Source organism: Oryzias melastigma, linkage group LG23 (genome assembly GCF_002922805.2).
Source record: "Oryzias melastigma strain HK-1 linkage group LG23, ASM292280v2, whole genome shotgun sequence".
In the NCBI taxonomy this organism is placed as follows: Eukaryota; Metazoa; Chordata; class Actinopteri; order Beloniformes; family Adrianichthyidae; genus Oryzias; species Oryzias melastigma.
Genome location: NC_050534.1, coordinates 17,212,208 through 17,235,178, shown reverse-complemented (window position 1 = coordinate 17,235,178; position 22,971 = coordinate 17,212,208). Strand labels below are relative to the sequence as shown.

The 22,971-nt window shown below is 38.6% G+C and overlaps 1 protein-coding gene across 2 annotated transcripts in view; it reads right to left on the bottom strand.

Annotated features, from left to right (window-relative positions):
• chrm2a (cholinergic receptor, muscarinic 2a) overlaps nt 1–22,971 on the bottom strand; it is a 126,936-nt gene that overhangs the window by 11,330 nt on the left and 92,635 nt on the right. The window lies entirely within an intron of this gene.

Below are 22,971 nucleotides of genomic sequence, written 5' to 3'. Positions count from 1 at the left end.
GGATCAGTCTATATGGTCTTAGCCGAAAGGAGCCAATTCCCTCCCTCAGCTACTTTTTGTGTAACTCCAACTGCCGTAAGCCTCCTCCCACACCAAAAAATCCCTGCAAAAGCTGTGCTCCGCCTTCTGTCAACTAAACATGGACAAATCCTTGTTAAGCTCGATGGGGATAACTATGGATTTCCAAAACAAAAAGGTCACAGAGGAGTCTGGAATTGGTTCTAACTCTCGGCTGAGTCATGCTAACATCCTGCAGCAGAAACTCTAGTCGGTGATGTGATTAAACCAGGAACACGTGGATCCTCTTTACCCCAAATCAGTGGTAAAGATTTGAGAATAATTCAGACTTGCTGGTGAAAGAAAATGGCATTCATCATCCAGGGAAGGCAGCAGAACAAAGCTATCAATCTCACACATCTGACAGAACACTATCAGACAATGAGTGGCATCTTTGTCATTATGCCAACAGAGAACAACCATGACCTTCATTTTCTTTAGGGCATATTCGAAACAGAAGAAGCAAAGACTCTTCCAATTGCAAGCTGCCAAACGGAATGAAATTTCAGTCAACAATTCCTAAATTTTTCCAAATTGTTTTGTGTGGTAAAACCTGTTACACATCGTCTGCTGTCATGGGAGGATGGGAATAAATGAGCTTGAGTATTGTTCTGTGTTCGGCGTTGGATATTCCTTGAGCTGGCTCACTAGAGCTGAAAATTGCTTGTGCCCTTTGGGAAACATTTTTTCCATACCTCCTGTCCTGACTTTCTTATGGCGGACAGAAGGCCGGTCGGACGGGCACTGTGAAGTCAGATGAAGTTGATCAAGTTTGGCTGCTTTTTTTCCAGTAGTCTTTTATCTGCAGATGAATATTTCATTTCACAAATTAGCTTTGTCAGGCTCTGTGATCTAACCCCACGCATTCCGATTCCAAATCTGAGGCCGTAGACACGATAATTTGACGTCCTTTATCTAATTACATCAATTATTTGAAAATGAGGTGTAGAAGAGAACCCATGCAGGGTTTAGTGCCAAAAAGCTGATATTTCCTGGCATGTTTTACCTGATATATTTTAATGTAAGGTAGGGGCGTTGGCCCGTATGGGTTGTCAGGGTCATTGAGAGAAGCGACTAATTCAAGGTGCATCTTAAGGAAAGCCCAGGTGGGTCAAACAGTTCCCTAGAGGTTTGTTGAAAATGGAACAAATTATTTGTGTGTGTGTGTGTGTGTGTGTGTGTAGTAATTGTAAGGCTAATGTTTAATGCACATACTTATAATGTTGTACAATGCTCTTACACCACACTCTAGTCGTTAGTAGACGTAGGCGTATTGATCTGAATATCGAAAGTATCGATACCAAAGTCAAGTATCGATACCAGAAGATTGATACTTTCGTTGCCAAATTGGGCAAAAAAAAAACTGCCCAATTTGAGTAAAAATCTGCCCAATTTGTGCGGGAAACTACCCAATCTGGTGACCTTGAATGTCTGTGTCAACAGTGCACCACCTCCTCAACTTGCCCCTTTTTAGCAAATGCTCTTTCGGTTTCAGTTGAAGGAAATTTGAGCACAGTTAGGGGTATATCTAACCAAACTCCTCCCTTACTTTCCCCATTTCTCCATTTTTGAAATGATCATACGTTTGGCGGAATAAACTCCAGTAAATGTGGCTCTTTTTTTTTTTTTTGTCGTCGGGCATCAGATGTGGCGCATCAGATTATAAGTTATGTTTAGATCAGGCTTTTTGTTGCTTCATCTTAAAGCCTACTTTGCTTTCAGAAACGGCAGCTGGGGACTCGCACTTTCCTGACTTCTAATGTCCAGCTTCCAATCTCCCATCTCAGAGCGCTGATCTCACAAAAGCACGTACCCCCCGTCTCTGATGATTACATGCGTTTCACTGTTGAACCTCTCCACAGAGGGGTGAAGGGGTAGGCTGTCGTTTACTCGACGTTTGAACATGGAAAGCCTGTTATTGCTGCCGCACCGCTAACCCATGGGGGGTTCACATTAAGCACAGCATTCGGTGGTTTTCCAGCCTTTCACTGATGCGAGTACATGCGTATAATGCCATAAAGGCCCAGCTTTACAAGAAAGAAAATATAAGGATCACTTATTGGAAAAAAAACATACTGTTGAAGCTATATTTTTGAAAAAAAACCCTTATAGATCAAACTGATTTTGTTTTTGTTTTACACAGACGTTATAAAATAGGTCACAATATTTCTTAGGATTATTCAGTTCGTGACATTAATGCAAAGATGGAATTAATTCAACACTACGTGGACAGTTTAACCCTTTAATACCGGAACTTTAGCTTCAGTGTACATCATGTAAGCAAGTGATTTTGCACTGTTATGCAATACTTTACTTTAGTTTATCGTTGCACCAATCATTGCATCAGAATCAGATAATTCCCATTGATTAGGTAATTGGTTGAAGAGTTACAGTATGTCAATGATCATGTGTTATTAAGGTAACAAAAGTGACACATTTGGTGTCAAAGGCTGAAAAAAGAAACTGTTTTGGTGACACATGAGTTTCCTGGAAGCAGATTCGTTTATATTTTTAAGATTCAAAGACTTTTAATGTAAATTACTTTAGTTTGAGAAGCCTCACTTTGCACATTTAATATGAATATGCACCACTATAGAAAGACTCATCTTAATATTTGATTTGAAAAATACACCGTTTATCTTCAGACGACAAATTCAATAATTTTATTAAATGCACCCGTTCAGTAATTCAATTAAATTTAAAACACAAATGCACAAGGTTGATGTTATATAAAGCTTTTTTTTGTACATAAACATTAAAGCTGTGTCCAAATTCTCTCCCTTCTCTCTAGAACTCTTTAGTGCAGGACTATCTAGTGCCCTGGATCTTAAAAGCAGTTCGGACACCATGCTCACTACGTGATGACACCAAAGTAAAAATTAAATACAAGCATTTTACAATATGAAAACGTTGATGGTTTATTAAAAAGAGTCCAAACGCAATGTATTGTGGTCTATATTCACCAATGTAGTGAACACAATGGTTTTTCGCAAAGATTTTTAGGGTGCTCCATTTTGGAATTGTAGATACAGACAGCACTACAAAATGGTGAGTACTTTATAATTAGTGGTGAAGGAATTTAGACATATCCTAAATCTATTAGCTTCATAATCCTAACCCGACACTGGACAAGGTACCGGACCCAAACCAGTACCAGACGCAGTACTGGCATGAACCGGCCCCAGAGGCAAACCAGTACCGGGTAAGGTTACTGGTGCGCTCCAAGTCCCAGTACTGGACCGCTCTGGTTCATGGCCTGGAGGTTAAGGACCTGTGATTTAACGGGAGCACGTCAAAAAAGGACAAACGTCAGAAAGTGACGCAGAGGAGTCCTGAACCAAATGTCGATATCTGACAAGTTAAGACTGAGAATGTGTTGGAATTCTCAGAAAAAACAACGTCATAGCAACGAGCGGTAAAATACGCGGTAGCTTCAGGGTGTCTCAAAACGGACATGCAGACTATCAGAAAGCGGAGGAGAAAAGCATCTTACGCCCAATCTAAAGCTCTCTTCACCATGTGATACTGTACTATCACACTTAAATGTTTTCTGTTTTAAAGCACTGGTTTGAGCTCTGTTTAGGAACTGTTTTAAAAGTACTCAAAAAGACTCAAAAAAATCTAGCTTTTTCTTTCATGGAAAGCCAAGAATCCAGCATCTAAAATCGTCCACTCGAGTGAAAGGCAGGCCCTGTACAGTACCCTTGTTTAGAAGTGTTAGTCAGGTGCAAAGTTTAATTGAAAATTTTGACGAAGCGAGCCCCAAAGTAACATGAGCAAGGCTCTGCTTGACCTGTGTGGGATTATTACCGAGCCGCCGCATGAATGGAAAGCCTCAGAAGAGGGCATCCACATCTTCCCCGGATGTGAAATCTGTAATGAGCCAGAAAGTGCCAGCAAAGACCTCAGGCCGGCTCCTTGGCATGCATTACAGGAGAAGGTAGGAACAGAAGGGGAGGTCCCAGAGGCAATACTGGCCATTTGTCATGGAAGAAAATGTTCCAGCTGAAACAAACAGTAGGTACCATCTTCCCTCTCAAAGTTGCACAGGATCATAGTTCTTTTCCTCCATTTTCTCCACTCACTGATGTTCTATTTTTGCCCACATGAGGCACAGATTAGATAATCAAAAGTGGGCACATTTTTATGGGAGAAGAAATGGAAATGTCAATACACTTATTCAAGCCGAGAGGATTTCTCCAAGCCCGGTGTGGAAGGAGTAATGTGCAGGACATTTTTTTTCCCCTACATTACATTATTTCCGTGGCTTTGGGCTTGTGCAGGCTGTTGTGAGCCGGCATTGTTCGGAGGCGTGACACCAGAGAAAAGACTCGCTTGCCAGATGTTAATATGTCTGTCTGTTGATTACGATGTGTTTCAGGGCTGCTGCCGACGTCCCGGGTGCACCGTGAAAAACATCCTTCATCTGCCAGTACACAGAAACTAGCAGAGCAAAAAAAAGAATCTGTGTTATCGATGTAACTGAAACACTTGTGTTTGGTATCTATTGGGGTTTTGGGGGCGTCCTGTCCCTCCACAAAATGCACAGAAGATCATGCAATCATCATATCAGTTAATCTATCTATATATGTCTTGTACGTTTTATTCTAAATGCTCTTTCTGACACTGAGAGCTAAAATGTTTAAATGTGGGCAGAAGAATGTGGAAGATTAAAAGTCCATTACAAATGAAAGGGTCAAAACTATGTATTCCAAGCAGTTTTATTATTTAGCAAATCATTTGACGTGATATCAAATTATTGCTTTTGTTATTTTAGCTATGCTTATAGATGCTTTCATTGGTGGTTTATTTATTTTTGTCAAAAATGACACAAATATTGGCTCAAAATTTGGAAGTCAAGTTGGGGGCAAAACCACCCACATGCAGCCCTGTAGCTCCGCCCCCGCCGTGATTGGAACTGGTCAAAAGCAGGACTTTGGTTTGTGCTGCCTTAAGGCTACATTTTTTTTCAGTTATCTGTCTTTCCATTCAATCTTACGTTTCTCGACTTTTTTCTTGTAAATTTATGACTTTTTTCTTGCAAATGTATCACTTTTGTTCTTGTACATGTGTGACTCTTTTTCTCGTAAATTTGTGATTTTTTTTCTCATAAATTCAAGATTTTTATTCTTGAAAATTTAGGACTTTTTTTCTCGTGAATTCAAGATTTTTTTTCTTGCAAATCTACTATTTTTTTTTTTTGTGAATTTTTATTACCTTTATTATTCTTGTAAAATTATGAATTTTTTTCTTGTAAATTTACTTTTTTTTTTGCAAATATGAGTCTTGCAAGTATGACTTTTGTTCTTGTACGTGTGACTTGTTCTCTCGTAAATTTGTGACTATTATTTGTATGTATTGTATTAATTTCTATTCTCTTAAATTAAAAAAAAATTAAATTTAGGACATTTTCTGGTAAATTAAGGATTTTTTTCTCGTAAATTTACTAAATTTAAAGTCATAAATTAACAACTTTAAATTTACAAGAATAAAGTCATAACTTTAGCCAATGACTCATAAATATACGACTTTATTCTCCAAATGTAATAGTTAAAACTTTTTTTTTCTCGTAAATCTATATTCTTTAAAGACGTAATTTGGATATTTTTTTGCTCATTTGTTGTTTAAGTATTACTCAAATACCCAAATACTCAATCTTTTTTTGTTGTAATTTTTACATCTTTATTTAATTGTGTATTTTTGCAGGTCGTCACATTGGGGGGGACTGTCAAGGCATTTTGGCCACCCTTGCTTCTTCCTGTGTCCGGCCATGCCTGGACGTCTTCACACCTGATTTCAGGTTCTTCTGAGGTGGAGTCGAAGCTCTCAGGCTCACTCTTGAGAGGCAGTTTTGATTAAAACATGGAAAGCTGCTAATTTGAGTCAATCAGGAGCAGAGGAAAGACGACGCAGGGCTTCTCCAGTCGTGGGTAAATGAGGAATATGAAATGAAACGTTAATTGTGAAGTGAGAGTCAAGATAGCAAACATTTGAGTAAGCAGCTTGACGGTGTTTGTGGAGGTGCTGCGGGCTCTCGCTGTACGACAGGAGAAAATTGACTCGTCCCCGTTACCTTCCCAGCTCACTGGAAGACATTGTTTATTCATTACAGCCTCAGCTTTTTTTTCTTTTTTTTTTTCTCCCCTGCCTCTCGTCGCGGCTTTGTGAACAGATGGAGCGACTTTTGAACTGTCAACCGCGGTTAAAAAAATGAACGTGACCTTTCCACTGACCTGTATCCGCCCAAAATTAAATTTCTACTTGTGGAGTTGTTTGAATCGCACTCCAAAGGCATCTTTCAGGCCGTTTTCACGCGGTTCTGCTGTTGGAAGGTGGAGCGTCTGATTGGCCGTCAGAGCAGAACGGTGGAGGTCGATTGTGACAGTCATTTTTCACAGATGGCGAGGTGGCTGCCATAGCTTGAATATCAATGGACAGATCTCATGGCATTCTCAGATGCAGTGGGGGTAGAGGGGTAGAGGGGTGGATGGGGGGTATCTGCACCTTAAAATGACATTCCTGAAATGCTAGAGATCATTTACAGCAAAATCAGTCTAAACAGAACTTCTGTGAAGTGGCATCTAAAGGTCAGAGGCAACCGCGAGCTTTTTTCTGTCAACATTCAAAAGAATTCATCAGCAGAGCGGGATTCTCCCGGGACTGTTTTCATTATCGCTCTGCACAAAAACATGTGGCCACCTACAGGCTCTCCAGGGAACTGTCGATTAAATCTGGTTCCTAACACCTGTTTGTCATCAATAGGGTTCTTTCTTCAAAACTATGAGCATGAGAGGGTTGTATGGGCTCAAAATAAGCAACTGCATGTTCAAATTTCATCATAAATCTGCCCCAAAAATGTAGGTTTTCAAATATTATAAAATGAATGTGCACGCCCACAAAAAAGATTTGCTTTTGTGAAATAACTTCTGCGTTTTTTTCAGATGTGAAGCAAAAAAGCTATGTCCGAGCTCTTGGAGTTGTGGTTTCGAAATATGTCCCGGTCTACATACGTCTTTATGATTGGATGTTTACAAATCAAACTGTCCAATCAAAGAGCAAGTAGCTTCCTGCTGCCCCGCCCCACTGCAGACTTTAAGGTTGATTTCAGTTTTAACAAGACAGAGAGGAATGTAACAATAATATAAAAATGTAATTCCTTAAGAAAACAAATTAAAAAAATATTTTTTAATACTGACATGTTAACACTAAATTCCACCTTAAAGTCAGCGGTGGGGCGGGGCATCATGAAACCGCCTACTTTTTGATTGGACAGTTTGATTTGTGGCCATCCAATCATAAAGATGGGGACATAATTCTTAACCGCAACTTCAAGAGCTCGCATGCAGCTTTTTTACTTCACATTTGGAAAAAAAAAATGCTTAAAAAAAATATAGAAATTATTTCATAATTTTTATAGGCATACAAATCTTTTTTCATGCATTTGCAGATCAAAGTGATTTTGCAGTAAAAAGGAAACTGGATTTATGTGCGAACGTGCAGCTTTGGTTTCAACCGAAAAAAAAAAACTGTCAGCATTTTCTAGGACATAGATTCTGCAGAGCGGCAACAGCTTTTAGAAATGTGGCTCATAGTTGTTGGCGGGATTGTTGTCACGGATCAACCCGGCCTGGGAGCTTGTGGCCCACGCAGCATATTTCTACGTCACAAATTCAGCCTTCAAATTCAACCAAAAAAAAAAAAAAAAAGTTTCGCCTGCTCCTGATTCACAATGATTTGATGAAAGAAATACCCAGAATGCAATTTTGAGCTTCAATTTTTTCATTTGTCCTCCATCATCAGAACATTTTCACAAGAACATGTCAAAAACACAAAAGGCTAAAATTTTCTTTAACCGTATATAACCTTTTGTATCATATTTGATACATGCACTTCTGAGACCCCTATCTTATAAGAATGACACAAATGTATCCTATTGTGTCATCTTATATAATTCATCTTATATAACTTGGTCCATGTTTTCTGCTCTGTAGTTCATCATCATTCTACTAGGGGGAGTAGAAGGGCATTCTCTGGCTCATTTCAAAATGGCAGCTTCCATGAAATCTCAAAAACACTTTTGGCGGGAAAAGGTTTTGCTAATTTTTTAAATTTTATTATGCGAAAAGCTTATCCATTGTTATTCATTTTTAAATGACTACTTGCTGCACTGAAATAAAGAAAAATATTTTAATAATTAGTTGTTTATGATATAGTTAAAAATGCGTGTCAAATTAAACACAGTGGACAAATGAGGCTGTTTTTCCCCTCTTGTTAATACTTATGCATCTTAAACTAACATTGTTGTGAAGAAAAACTTAATTACCTATAACATATCACAATTAATACCATCTATATATCTGGTTTAAAAAATAATAAAAAGCATTTTTTAAGGATTTCATCAAAGGGTTTTAAAAAAAAACATTTGAATTCCCCCCAAAAATGTAATTTTCTGTCCATTATTTGATGTAGTGGGTTTTAGAGGGACAAAGGGAAATTAAATTGATTTATTGTTTCTAGTAATGTATTATATACTTGTAAGTAACTGACTTTTTTTAGGGGTTTGCTTTTAGAGTAAAACCTTGCAGTCTCTCAAGACAAATGAGTCACAGATGAGAATCAATATTAGATTCCCTAAAAGCTATTTACAGTTTTAAGTAGCAAAATAAAACTTTCAGAAAAAAGCAAAGAAGTCAGAAAAGCTCCTCTTTTAGCAAATAGAAAATTGAAGTAACATTATTTTTGAATTTCTTTGACAGTGTCATGACATCATCATACATGATTGGTTTATTAAATGGTCCAAATAATGCAAAAATTCAGTCTGTGTTATAATCAAAGTTCTATTTATGTTTTAAACAACTCATATTCCTATATAGGGCTGCACTGCTGGGTTGGCCCCATTGACTCAGAAAGGGATGCCTATTCCTAATAAATCAAACATTTTGTTTCTGAATTGCTCCTTTCAAATTCGCAAAGTCGCCTTTCCTCCAATAGTGACTTAAATCAATAGAGCAAGAAGATGATGTACACTTCAGCTTTGATCTGAGGGGGGAGTTTGGACAGCATGATTGGAATTAAAAATAAATTACGGCTGGCAGAGCATGATGCAAACAAATGGAAAGGTCACCTCCTATTAAAGTGGTGCGATATCGCCTCTGAATAATGAGACTGTGTTATGCAAGCGAGCTCTCTGACTTTGTACGACGAGTGGCTGTGATTGCGCCACTGGCTCTCGGCGCGGGCTGACTTCATGACCAGACATTTTAACTCGGGACAGAGAGTAATTATAACTCTCTGTCGTTGAAGTGTACTTCGCTAAAGGAGCAAAATGCCATTAATGTCACTCTCGAAAAGGTTTTAACTGCTGCTCAAAGAGCATCAAGCACAGGGATGGTGGGGCCACGGGAATAAAGGACTAGGGTTCTACTACTTTTATGCATGGATACAAGTGAATTGTAAAGTGTTCTATGAACATTTTAAATACTTCAACCCAATACTCAATACTTAAGTATGGAATTTAATGGATTTCCAGACCTATATGACCCTAAACCCCTCAGGTTTTGTTTTGGTCATTCATAAAATCCAACTTCTACCTCCGAGAAGCTTAAGAACAGCTTTCTTATCAGTTCACTGCAAAAGATTAAAGGAAAAACAATAAAAAAAAAAATTAAAAAAAACATTCACATGATTACTTCACAGTGGCGCAGTGGTTAGCGCTCTTGCCTCCAAAGTGTACCCCACCTTCACCCAACAGTAGCTGGGAAAGGCTACTCCATGATCCCAAAAGTGATATTACAAGGATAGGGAGTCCAGATCCATCTTAGTAAAACTCTTTTCTGGCATGGAACCATGTTGGATAAATGAGAATCCTTACAGATGATATGAATGGTAAATAGCCTATACTCGTATAGTCACAGTCTCATTCACCCATTAACATTCACACACTGTGGGGGCTCCACTGCCTAACACTGGCGCCAACCTTCACCAGAGACAAGGTGGGGTTCAGCGTCTTGCTGACACTTCGACACCAGGGCAAGCAAGCACGGAATCGAACCTGCAATTTTCCGATCAGAGGTCGACCGCCCTACTGCTGCACCACGGCCACCCTTGAGGTAAGATAAATCATGACACCCACATTTATAAATGTGGTAATTGCAGTGTTACTAAAGCGTTCATCACAACAACCCTAACGGGTGAATATAGGCGGGTAAACAAATGAGCAAACCAGTACGAGGAACTCTGGTGAAATATCAAGGTCATAGACCATTCGGCAAGCTCGTAGAGCCAAAATGTTCAAGCATATATTTTTCCAATGGGTGTGCTGCGGGTTGTTGTGAACACTTATACAACGTGCATGGGTAAGTATGGGTAAATGCATGCTCCTTGCAGGCTCTTAACACACTGCCTGAGTGAATAAAGAAATTAGACATTCGGAGCTTAGTCCTAACGGATGTCTAACTGACAATGAAGTATCACATGGATGCTCGTCAGTAAGGGGCCAACACTCGCTTCTCACTAATGTCAAGATGTGTTGTAAGGACACCGTATTACAGTATCACCCTCACATCGTAAGTGGGTGTAACTTGCGTTGTCCTTACAGTACTTCCACATACACTTACCACACACACGACAACCGTACGTTTTATTTTCATGGCATCCATTGAGGTGGCCGTAAGAGCCTCAAGACCCACCTGCCCTCTTACAACTCTTCACAGGCCTGAACACCCAAAAACCTACAGCACCCTTAGAGGTCAATCCCCCATACAGGTGTGTGGGACTACGGCTTTAGATGCCACCAAATGCAGTTTGCTCGACTTGTAGCACTTTTGACCACTTTGGATGGATTTCTAACAGAATAAAAGCTTTCAAGATTAAAAGGGGATTTAAGAAGTCTGCAGATTTAATAGAAAAATGAACAGAATGTGAATCGTCAAAGATATTCTCTTCTCTGGCATTTTACAAAGTCCCTGAGGAATGATGAGTTATGGCTTTTTGATTTCTATCATCCATTATTATCTTCATTCTTGCCAGCATCATTTGTTCTGTGTTCTGTGCTTGAAGTGGTCCATCTTTACCAGAGCACAAAAAAAAGAAAACTTGTGGTGGAACTACTCAGGTTGATTGAAATGAGGGCAGGTGTAGATTAAGAGGCAGTTGGAGGTACATCGGCACTTTTCGTTTCATCTTTAAAATCAGTGAACCTTTCCAAGAATCAGAAAGAAGAAGAGTTGTTCTGACTTTAAAGACTATCCTGTTGCTGATATGAATGAATGTGGTTGTTAAAAACTACAGTTTTGAACACAATATTTAATTGTACTTTTTGGCTTTTTTGCTGCTGCAAATCATAAACTCATTTCTTAATCTTGCTTGATGACTTCCATGGTGTTCAACAATGCTCAAACTTGTAGAAAGTCCCACCAGGAGTGGCATTGCAGTTCTTTTGACGGCTGATACATTCTCCATCTTCTCTGTACACTTTCTTCACCCTTTTCACTATCCTTTCCACTACTGGTATGATCTCCAAATTCATCCCTATCCTTCCATCCATCCATCTTCTTCTGCTCATCTGGGACCGGATCGCAGGGGCAGAGGTCTAAGCAAAGATGCCCAGATTTCCCTCTCCCCAGTCACTTCCTCCAACTCCTTTGGGGGACCCCGAGGCGTTCCCAGGCCAGCCGAGAAACATAGTCTCTCCAGCGTGTCCTGGGTCTTCCCTGGGGCCTCCGCCCAGTGGGACATACCCGGAACACCTCTCCAGGGAGGTGTCCAGGAGGCATCCGGACCAGATGCCCGAACCACCTCCACTGGCTCCTCTCGATGTGTAGGAGAATCGGCTCTACTCCGAGCTCTCTCCGAGGGATCGAGCTTCTCACCCTATCTCTAAGGGAGCGCCCAGCCACCCTCCGGAGGAAACTCATTTCAGCCGCTTGTAGTCGGGGATCTTGTTCTTTTGGTCACGACCCAGAGCTCATGACCATAGGTGAGTACTGGAACGAAGATCGACTGGTAAATTGAGAGCTTTGCTTTCTGGCTCAACTCTCTTTTCACAACAACCGAACAGTGCAGCGACCGCAAAATGGCGTCTCATCTCAGCTATTATTTAGTCATCAGATTCACCTGCAAGTTGGACAAACTCATCAAGACATGAGATGGAAGCAAAGTTTCCAACTTTCAAGCCCCCATCAATCGGTCCACATTCAAGTATTTTTCAAGTTGTGTTTCATAAAATCCCCTCATTTCACTGGATGCTTTGTAGTTTTCCGTTCCAAAACAAGATCAAAGATTCCTTTCCTTAAAGAAAAAGTGGATCCAGCTTCTGTGCAAAACTGAATTTAAATGAGGATATTTGTTTTCCTTGACCTTAAGTCATCTTCCTATTAGCCCTCAGTCAAACTTTATGCAGTCTTGAAATTGGCTCCCCGGTCTTGTCCACACACACACACAAACTGAGTGTTTCTAGTTTAAGTCCTGACATTTTCCTCTCAAGAAGAGGTTGGAAGTCCACCTCTGCCATTTCCCTGAGCATGATGGTGCTCTTTTGCCCACACTCTGAATCAGTGTGTGCCTGTCTAAGCGCTCCTAATCGCTCTGCCAGCATCACTGTCACCCTGCTACCATCCTGTCCTCACTCCTCTCTATGCGTTCTGTGATGTATCACACTGGCACCATCCCTAGATAGAAAGCTGTGGTGCTCATTAAGATAGGGAAAGATAGCAAAAATGGAAAAAAAAAGGTGGGGAAGGCGAAGGGAACGAGATAAAGCTTGTGCCTGTTGGATTTGTTCCACTTCATTGTTTCTGTATTTCACTGCCCAGCCCTCCCCCCATTTTTGCCCGTGATTCATGATAAAAATAAAAGAGCCGAGCTGTTTCGCCCTTGGACAGGTTGTTCTATTTACAGTACCTGGTCCGGTTTGATGTCACAGAATACCATTTACATGCAAATATGCATTAACATTGGGCGGGAAACAGCTGGACACTCTTCAATGCCAAAACCTTGAGAATCTAAAAAGAGTTAATTTTAGAAGAAAATCCGGTCCAAGAGTGCATCTCACGTCGGTTGCAGCAGCAACTTGAGCCGTGAGAGAGACGGCAGAGCTGGTCACAAGTGGCCATCAGCTTCCTTGGCAGGAATCCTGGCTGTGAAGCCTCCAAAGTATCTCAAGAAAAAGGGGAGAAAAAAAGACCAGCTGACAGGCGCTAATCCACAGAAGTTAACCTTGATTGGAGTAACAGATGTGCCGCAGCCCAAACTCAAGAGCTCAAACGCGACAGCCTGTCGCATCACGTTGTTATAGAGACAGCCAGTTTCGACAGGATCTACTTATCCGGCTTTCCTGATTTGATTAGAACGTCACAGCTTTGCTTTTTTGCTCAGATAAAAAGAAAAAAAAAGTAATAAAGGAAAAGTGGTAGAGCAATGTGGCACCTTTTCTTTTTTGGAGAGAATATAAACCCGATTTTTATAATAGCCCATACTATTAAATACTCACTGTTCCTATGGCATTTTCTCATGATAGAGGACAAACTTTAAGGGTAACCAAACACTAAACCGCCTTTGGGTGTTGACCTCTATAAATAAAAGTGATGTCTGTAGCATCATTTTTGACAATTTAAAACAAACTTCCTGAAATTCTATTCTAAAACCATCTGTGTGCTGCCCCCTACAGGTTGAAATGTGGTATTACAGTTGTATTTTGTGATTTGTCAACTGGTGTAAGTCCTACATCGTTTTAGGAGTTTCATGTCAAGCCTTGCAGCTCCACTAAAAAAAAAAAAAAAAAAAAGCCCCGCCCATATTTGATTCTGTAACGATGTGTCTTTATCATGTTAGCGTTAGCATAGCCAGTAGGTGTTTTTGCCTTCGGTTGTCAAAAATCTATTGACTTGCAAAATTTTCCAGCGTACCTGGCAGTTAAGCAACAGTGGTTTAGTGCAATCGGCATTGAATCCAGCAAGCTACTTCCTGGTAACGGGATTTGCAGTGAACGTTTCACTCGGGATTGTTTTCTAAATAAGTTAGCCCTTGTTAGCTCATGATGCTAACATCATTATACCACTCAGACACGAGTCTCCTTCGGTCTGGACCCTGAGCGCCTTCTTCGGGAGGAGAAAAATCCTCAACCAACACAGAGAGTTCTGTGGAGAAGCCACACCTCCCCCGCTCACTGGCATTTGTTAGCATTTTTCAAATCTGGGGTGTGAGAGAGTGGAGTCTGCTTCAAACCATCCTGTTGTGTTACCTTTTAATCGTAAAATTGTATTTCTTCATCCAAATTGTTGTGAATCTTGGAGCAGAAGAAAATAAACGTAAAAAAATCCAAGATGGCGGCGCACATGTCCCAGGCAGTTTACTCTCCAACTTTAGGGACTTTTCTGATAGTTTATTAACAGTTAAAGCAATTTTCCAATGTCCGAATCTTCCCTTAAATCTTGTTGAAATTTTCTCTTTCAAGTATTTTCCTGAACTTTTTCTCCCAACAAAGTTGAGGCCAGAGACTAGTTTCTCATCAATCTCCTCCACAGTTCCTTATCATCTTCAACACTCCAAATGCTTCTGTATACGGCCACCAACATTTCAATTTTTGTTTTTGTTTTATATCTATTTTAGACTGTAATTTTATTTATCTATGTGACGCGTGCTGCTGACATCTTGGCCGTGTCACCCTTGGGAAAGTGATCTTGATCTCAATGGGCTTCATCTGGTCGGATGAATAAATAAAATAAAAAAAAAAGTCCTTTAAAAAAAGTGTAGATGTGACGTAAAAGCTTCTACTACTTGTAGGCGACACAATCCATCCTAGCTGGCATCTATGTCCAAGAAAACAACCGTTTTTGTGGCTAAAAACAGCATTATCATGATTAAAAGACGATTTTACAATAGACTTTAACCAAACATCTACACTTCTCAGCTTCCTCTGAGGTTAAATTAAAATAAGCTCCCACATTTGAAACCTTTGCCATTTTCCCAGTCATTTTCATCCATAATACATGCTGTATTTAAAGGACTTTTCCTTTCTTTGCATTGCCTTGAGAGGCTGCCCCACCTGAAATAACCCCTCATAATGGTAGCTGCTAAGCCAGTCTGCGAGGCTTAAAGTGATAATTAATGATCAGAGACTCTCTCTTCTGGAGGAAAAAAAAAAAAAAAAAGACTCTGCTGGCAAGATGTCAAAAGCATTTGAATTTTTCACTGAGGGAGAATCGGAAAGATGAGTAGTAGATCTGTCTGTGGATCGTCCAAGACGTCGGGAGGCGTTACACAAGCCTTCTGTAAAAACTGTGCAGACCATACGAATCAAAAAATATTGGTAAATCTGTAAGAGCCATGCGGAAAACAGGTTCTGAAGATGTTGGAAAGCAAAACCGGTGATTCCAACTTAATTAACTCCTCTTCGTTTTTCATGCCGTTTGATGTTTTTGTGCCTTAAATGGCAGTTAAAGACCCACTCCAAGGAAAATCCTGTTTTTTTTTAACACATTCTTGTAGTATTTCTTCATACATAAAGAAAATTAAATTAAAAATTGGATTTCAGAGGATGTATTTATTTATTTAGGAATTAGGAGCAGATGAAAAACAATAAAGAAAACACGCTTCATGCTCCCCTTTGCTATAGGGAGGGGAAGAGGGGGCGGGGTTGCTTTGCAACAACAGCCCCGCCCACAACTCAACGTTAAATTTCTAATGAGCCGCTCTGCAGAAACTATGTCCTAGAAACTTTATTATTTATTTTTTTTTTTTTAAACGTCATATTCATAATTTAAAAAAAAACAAACTGTGGGAATGCTTACATAATTGATCAAAATATGACTTTAAAACATTTATATTATAAAATAACCCAAAACATTATGATGTCACTAATTGGGAGTTTCTCATTCTTAGTAAGAAGGCACCTAAACCCAATAAACTTTCAAACCTGGTGCCAGGAGCTGTTCCCATCCCCTCTGATGAGCTCTCATTAGCAGACACACGATGGCTATTTTGTTGGCATTATCCAATGAAAGGAAGAAGCAGCCCAAGGAAGTTTGCCGTCAAGTCGGATTTCCTTGATTTGTACATTTTGATGTCATTTTGCCCGTAGCTTAAACCCATTGAAAAGGCCAATCTTTCAAGCCATTTTCCCCAATATGAGCATCCTTCAACGGCCGTGATATTTGCCTTATATAACAAAGCGCTCAAGCTGTTCAAATCTGGCAGAACGGATGTTAAAAGATCATTTACTGCAGAAACCGCCGCGATTGCATTGAGATTTTCTGTTCACATATTTGTAAGCTGGTGTTTAATATTTAAGGAGTTGTCAAAATGAGTGTGATATTACATCCTAATGTGTCAGACAGCAGCATCAGTGAGATGAACAGGAAGGAAATGATATTGTTAATATGACCTTTAAACAAACAGATTCAGCTTGAGAATTAGGATTTAGTTATATTTCCTGTCATTTTCAACACTGTTCTTGGTGTATTTACTGCACTATGATGCATGATGTTAATTGTGAATCATTCTGGAACCAAAAAAGAAAAAAGAAAAATGCAATTTTTGGTTTAATCCTCTAATATTATTTCATTCTGGCTAACATTTTTTTTAGTATCTTGCTTTTTAATAATAATAAGTTTGTTTTGGCCAAATTTAACACATGAGGAGGAACAAAATAAAGAACATTTATTTTTAGACGGCTGGTTTCTGGCCAAAATGTCACCTGTTCAGGAGCGACTTCTCACTGCTTTGTGTCCAGACGAAAAGAAGCAATTTTAATGAGACTGTAAGTTATTTTTTGGTCTTCGGTCTGGACCAGGGGTGAAAATAGATTTTTTGTTATGCCTCTACTATAACCCCCCACCATCCAATATTTTGACACTGTTATTTTTTTGACAGCCAAGCTTTCAAATCTTGACAAAGATTCACTCATAATGTTCTTTTGTCCAGATTGAAGGAGAATCTGGCAACGTAGAAAAGTCACCTGTGCTTGATGGTTCTGGTGTCTCAATGGCCTTTTCCACGCAACTAGCATCTCCTCTTTTCTCCTCTTCACCCTCTCCTTTACAAGATTTGGCCTGCACATCTTCATCCTCACTTCCTCATAAACACCTGATTCTTTTTTCTCTTCATGTTCTTTTTTTTTGACAACTGAAAGTAAGCGCTGAAGGAAGGCACATGAAGGACAAAAAGCTCCACTTTTAGCGAGTTCAACACATTGACGATTGTTGAAGAAATTAACATACTTTTCATTATTATTCTAACTGCTCTTTAAACTGTTCAAATTGTGCTTGAACTCAGTCTGACGTATACACCGAGTAACATGCTTGACTTGTGAGGAAGTTCTGCTTTGCATGTAAAAACTTTCCGTTACTCTTCTCACTCAGAGGAAACTTTTGTTGTCTAAACTAGGGGTCCCTAAACTTTTTCTTGTGAGGGCCACATCATTTTTTTCTTCTCCAATAGGGGGAAATTTTAAATAGTTTCTGTAATCTTCATAGAAAAAAATTAATACTATTTTAAAAAAAATTAGATATATAGCATTACCTGTAATAATGCTAGTGTGAATGCGGTAAGTTGAATTTGGCCGCTGAAAATGCTAGTGCTGATAGGTGAAGATGCTGAAATTGATAACTGAAAACTCTAAAGCTAATAGCTGAAAACGCTAAAGCTGATAGCTAGCTAAAATATTAGCAACAGCCAAACTAGTCGAAAAAAATGGTAAAATGTCTAATTTAACAGCTAGCATAAGGTTAAAATATTAGGTAAAAACTCCAAAAAAGCTTAAATTAGCCAAAGCAGCTAGCATGTAGCTAAAATATTAGCCAAACTCCAAATTAGCCTAAAAAACCTGAAAGACAAAAATAACTGAAAACAGTTAGCATGTAGCTGAAATATTAGCTAAACTCCAAATTCGCCTAAAAAACTGAAAGACAAAAATAACCAAAACAGCTAGCATGTAGCTGAAATATTAGCTAAACTTCAAATTAGCCTAAAAAACTGAAAGACAAAAATAACCAAAACAGCTAGCATGTATCTAAAATATTAGCTAAACTCAAAATTAGCCTAAAAAACTGAAAGACAAAAATAACCAAAACAGCTAGCATGTATCTGAAATATTAGCTAAACTCCAAATTAGCCTAGAAAAGTGAAAAAAATAACCAAAACAGCTAGCATGTAGCTGAAATATTAGCTAAACTTCAAATTAGCCTAAAAAACTGAAAGACAAAAATAACCAAAACAGTTAGCATGTAGCTGAAATATTAGCTAAACTCCAAATTCGCCTAAAAAACTGAAAAAAATAACCAAAAGAACTAGCCTGCGGCCAAAATATTACCTAAGCCCCAAAATAGTCTAGAAATCCTTAGTAAGTTGAATGAGGTAAATAGTTAAATGTACGGAAGAAAAATGATAACAATGAAGAACAAAAGAAAAAGTGAACAAAACAATAGTCTATCCTGTCCCGTCATAGTTCAGTGGAATAAAAAGTCACGTTCTATGTTGGTCTCGATCGACAGACAATGTTCAAAATGACGCAACTACTGAAAGCAGGAAGTTAGCATTAACCCAGCATTGACCTTGCTCAGCAACAGCCTAAACTAAAAATATTGAGTTCTAACTCCATATTGATCGTACAAACCTTTGCCTAACCCAACCCATGTAACTAAGGACTCTCTGAATTGAATGAATGGAAGCACTTCAGAGGCTGAATGTCACTGAAGTTGCTTCCTGTCACAGCTCTCCTCACGAGAAAACACATCTGGCTCTGATTTTTTGTTCTATTTTCAGGTAACCCTGACAATAATCTAGCTTTCTGAACTCATTTATGAATGTTGTATAAGTTCTATGTTACACACAATGAAAATATTCCTCTTCAGATTTGACTTTATTCTCATTTTTAAAGTTTTATTGAAAACATTCTGTATGGTAGAATAATAATAATAAAAAAACCTTTGAAAACATGAAAGCTCTGTATGACACATTCCACTTTAATTGGGTCATAGTTGCAGGGAACTTGCTAGAATTTCTTTATTAACTAAAAAGTTAAATGTGACAGGAACGTAAGAATTGAGGTTGTGCCTCATAACCTCTTTTTCCAACCCGAGCGAGACCGATTTTGTCGTATAACCTTGCTCTTGTTGTGAAAGCGAGCTTTAACCACGCTCTCCGCCAAGCTGGATATTAAAATGAGTTTTTTTTATTTCATTATCTACATTTCAACCTTTCTATGCAGGATTCTGAAGGCTTTTCTTGCTTATTTTTAGACTAACCTTCACCATTTCTATGGCCGTTTTCTATCCATTCAGCTGAAATGTCATCTCAGAAGTCTGCATCCACACTTTTCTGACGGAGGCTCAAAGAAAACTCGGGTCAGGCCAAGTTCCAGGGTTGTGGGAAAAGATCATTTTCCTCTAAATCCAAAATATGTTCAAAATTCAAACTCTACTGTCTGTTTGGGACTCTGACCCCGCCCACCTCGCTGCAGCTGCCGCCATCACACAATCCTGTTGACGAGGAAAGCAGCTGACATCTGGAACGCACCTGATCTTCTCAGTCCCATTTTTGCAGAGGCGGACAAACGCACACAGACAGGTTATAGGATTTACTCAGATTATTGTTCACGTGCAACTAAAGAGAGAAAATCCGGTTTTCTTTGCCTTCCATTCCTTCCTAATAAAAGATCATTTTATTTCCGAACCCCATGACTTCAGAATCCTCCTCCAAACACTGACAGGATCACCCAACCCTGCATGTTTTCCCATCCTCCGCTCCAGCACACCTGATTCCGGTAAATGGGTCAATTATCTCTTCATCAAGCGCTGCCACATTCATTTGCATTGAGACTGTTGAAGAAGAGGAACATTTAAAATATGCAGGACACGATGCAAAAGATCACAAACTTTTGATGTGACCTAATAATGACTTTACTAAAGTTATGACTATAAAAAAAAACAGAAAAGGAGGCCCCTCCCATAACAGAACACAGACTTTTATAGTGACACCATTGTTATCCGTAAAGCGGTGGAATATTATAATCTCAATAAAAAAATTGACTCGATGAACGAAACTGCTGCAACTGATGTTGGTAAAATGTAACATTTACATTAAAAGGAAAAAAAAAATCAATTTTGCTTTTATAGCAAAACATGTAAGTATCCATATAAAAAAGTAGATTTAATAGAGTTTTCCTACATTTTCCAGACTAAATAGTTTTTCCAGATGGTTGATTAAAGACTTTTTTTTTGTCTATTTAACACTCGGTCTACTAGAATTCCACAACTACTAGAATTATAATAGCAGTCATTGTGACAGCTTGGACGTTATTATTATTGTATAGCTGTATAATTGACATTAAATTCTGAATTTTTGGGGGAGAACAGGTAAAAATGAGGGTTATGTTTAGGCAAGAGTCTGGCGATACCGTACGTATGACGATGTGTGCTTCATGATACAATATGCATCGCGATACATGTCTTGCGACACTATATATACATATATACGAAACGTGTCTCGTGATATATGTATCACGATACATGCTTCACGATACAATATGTATCACGATACATGTTTCATGATACAATATTCATCACGATACATGACACTATATATACATATCACAAAACATGTCTCGCGATATGATATTTACCACGATACATGCTTCATGATACGATATGTATCACGAAAGATGTCTCGCGATATGATATGTATCACAACACATGTCTCGCGACACTATATATATATATATATACATATATATATATATATATGTCACATGTCTCGCTATACAATATGTATCACGATACATGTCTTGCGATACGGTATGCATCACGATACATGTCCCGCAACACTATATATACATATCACGAAACGTGTCTCATGATATATGTATCACGATACATGCTTCACGATACAATATGTACCACGATGCATGTTTCATGATACAATATGCATCACGATACATGACACTATATATATATATATATATATCACAAAACATGTCTCGTGATATGATATGTATCACAAAACATTTCTCGCAATATATGCATCACGATATTTGCTTCACGATACAATATGTATCACGATACATGTTTCACGACACTATATATACATATCACAAACATGTCTTGCGATATATGTATCACAATACATGTTTCACGATACATTATGCATCAAAAAACATGTCTCGCGATACGATATTTACCACGATACATGCTTCATGAAACAATATGTATCGCGATACATGTTTCATGATACGATATGTATCACGATACATGTCTCGCGATATGATATGTATCACGACACATGTCTCACGACACTATATACATATATATATATATATGTGTGTCACATGTCTCGCTATACAATATGTATCACGATACATGTCTTTCGATACGATATGGATCAAGATACATGTCTCGCAACACTATATACATATAGATACATGTCTCTCTATACAATATGTATCATGATACATGTTTCACAATACAATATGTATCACGTTATGCGTCTCAGGATACGATATGTATCATGATACATATCTCGCGACACTATGTATACATTTAAAGATACATGTCTGACTATACGACATGTATCACAATACATGTCGCATGGTGCCATGCATATCATGATACATATATTTTCAGTTTGATACATATGTATCAAGATATATATCACAATATATATCAATACTGTACCAGAACTTTTTTTTTTACAAATTTGACTTGATCTTATTGTTGTTTTGGTTGCGGTGTAGAGCTGCTCAGAGAAGTTCAGTGTGCTGTGCTGCCAACTAGTGGTCGGTGGTTTAAGTGGAAAACAAAAGTATTCGCTCATAATTAATCAATTAAATATAGTCTTGTCAACATTTTAAACCTATGCAAGCACAACCAAAAGAAATATTACAATATATTACCAAATTGAACACATCATGAACACTAAATGAAGCTTGTCAAGCTTGTCAAGATTTTTGTTATTTTTTCTTGTAGTAACTTGTTTAAAGATATAAACAAGTTAGTATTTGAACTGTGAAATGTGGAATCCTCACAAAAGTTTTCAAACTTTTCAGGAACTCACTAAAAGTACTTCTTGCAATTAGCTGTGAAATCCCGATGAGATCCTTATCTAAGCACCTTAAGAGAAGCTTTATATTCCTTTGACTCACTGGTAAGAAAGCTTTATTTCTTTATTATAGACCTGCTGCAAGCATCAACACGGATATTCTGGTGTTTTATGTTTGTTTTTTTGCTTCTTTAACTGTAATTTATTGAGCTGCTTTCATACAAGACATTTACTGCAGACCTTATAGATTTTAACCGTCTCATGGCTCCAGCTCTAATTGGATCATCAAACGATGGCAGCTGGAGGACCATGTGTGTGCGTTTGCTCTTATAAACAGACTCGGAATGACGTGATTCATCTGTTAACCGAGAGAGATGCATTTTTATGCGTTACATGGAAACATTTCTGCTCCTTTTTAAATTGCTTTTTGATGATAAAACTGTCAGGACGCTTCAAAGATTTGACTGAGAGTAAATTCTCAATTGAGGAAATAAACATTTTCTCCACTCAAAGGGAAAATGAGCCAAGGTTTCAATAAGATAGAATAGGATTAAGGTTGATATCATCAGTCAACGTGGGGATTCTGGTTTTAAACCTGCTCTTAACATAGCTCCCTAAAGACTCAAAGGAAAAAAAAAAGAGATTTAATTTGATGTGGATAATGGAGGTTTAACGGCCCTTAAAAAAGCCTCCTATGTTGTGTTTGTTTGGATTAATGCTTTTGATTTGTTTGTTTATTCTCTCCCCGTGTCTCTGTGTGATTTCCCCCGGCTCCCCTGCGGTGCGCCGCTAAAAGAAGTGGCGTCCGCACACATACACACCCACGGCGGATCTCTCGTCTGGCAGTGGGGAGGCGGGGCTCGTATCCATCATTGGAGCTTCCAT